General features: G+C 47.7%; 1 protein-coding gene across 1 annotated transcript in view; it reads right to left on the bottom strand.

Moving 5' to 3' along the window:
• The window catches only part of Loxhd1 (lipoxygenase homology domains 1), a 164155-nt gene that overhangs the window by 46387 nt on the left and 116532 nt on the right, over positions 1 to 1236 (bottom strand). The window lies entirely within an intron of this gene.

Raw genomic sequence — 1236 nt, 5'->3', positions numbered from 1 at the left:
AAAAAAAGATACATTTCTCTGACTGAATAGCAAAGAAAATTTGAAGGAAGGAATATATGGGTAGAGAGGGATGGCTCAGATTAAAGGAAAGCAGGAGCTGTCACTGTTTTACATAAAGAGGAAAACATGTTCGTCTCCTGTCTTTTGACTCTCACGAGCAGAAAGATCTGTGCCCCACCCCCACCGGCTTCATAAGAGAATCTTGAGTTTTACTGGAATCCTGTGTTTTACTCCAGTCTCCAGTTTCTCCAAAACTATAACACTGTAAGTTTGGGCTGGTTTTCTAAGTTTTGGAGCTTCTATGATCTGTGTAGACTGCCTTGTTGGAGGAGAGCCATGGACATTTTTTTTTTTTATATTATCAGTGGTAGAAGTATCTATAGGTGACATTGATTAGCAAATAGTTAAAAGCTTACGCAAAGTCGAGTGGTTGGTAAGTGCTATCCATGTGGTAAAGAAAGGACACATGTGTGCACGTACATGCATGTGCCCACCGTGTAGTGAGAGGAGAAAGCTGGGGAGCGAAACTTTAATGCCAGCAGGCACAGAAAGGACCTATATGAAGAAGACTATCTAGGGAGATTGGAAGATAACCAGAGTGTGGTGATGTCACTCAGACCAAAGGCAGGAAGAGAAGCAGGAGAAGTGGGTGGTCAGGATGATTCAAGTCCTGCAGAGAATTAATAGTCATGGAGGACAGAGACTAGCAGATGCAGAAAACAACACCCTGCGACCTTGGGCAGACCCAGAAGATGCTACCTTGTTTTCCTTCTTAAAAACAAATCCTTTGCAGGACACAGTTTTGAACCAGGTGCTTAGGGAGAGTGGGCAAATACTCTCCCACTGATCTACAGTCCAGCCTAGACTGTCCGGCAAGAACAGAGAGGGCCATGCCACACCAACTAGTGACCAAATGAACTGGGCAGCAGAAAGCCGGGAGCAGGGCAATCCAGGCAGTGGGTGACCTGTTGAGGTGTACCATGCTGGAGAAGCAGAAGCGATTTGAGCATGGAGCTTGCAGTGAGACAGGCCGGAATCTGAAGACTGGCCTGCTAGCTTCCAGATGTGTCAACTTGGGAAACTATGTAACCTCTGTGAGCTTCAGTTGCCAAGCGAGAGCATAGACCGTCCTCCTATGGGAGGAGGCTCAACCTGGCAAGGGCGGGCACTCTGTGAGGAGGGCTGGGGTCCTGGAGGTTCCTGTGCAGCAAAGGCCACTCCCTCCTCCCAACCCCC

The sequence above is a fragment of the Mastomys coucha genome, unplaced genomic scaffold (genome assembly GCF_008632895.1).
Source record: "Mastomys coucha isolate ucsf_1 unplaced genomic scaffold, UCSF_Mcou_1 pScaffold13, whole genome shotgun sequence".
NCBI classification, from domain to species: Eukaryota; Metazoa; Chordata; class Mammalia; order Rodentia; family Muridae; genus Mastomys; species Mastomys coucha.
This window is presented reverse-complemented; position numbering and strand designations above follow the sequence as displayed.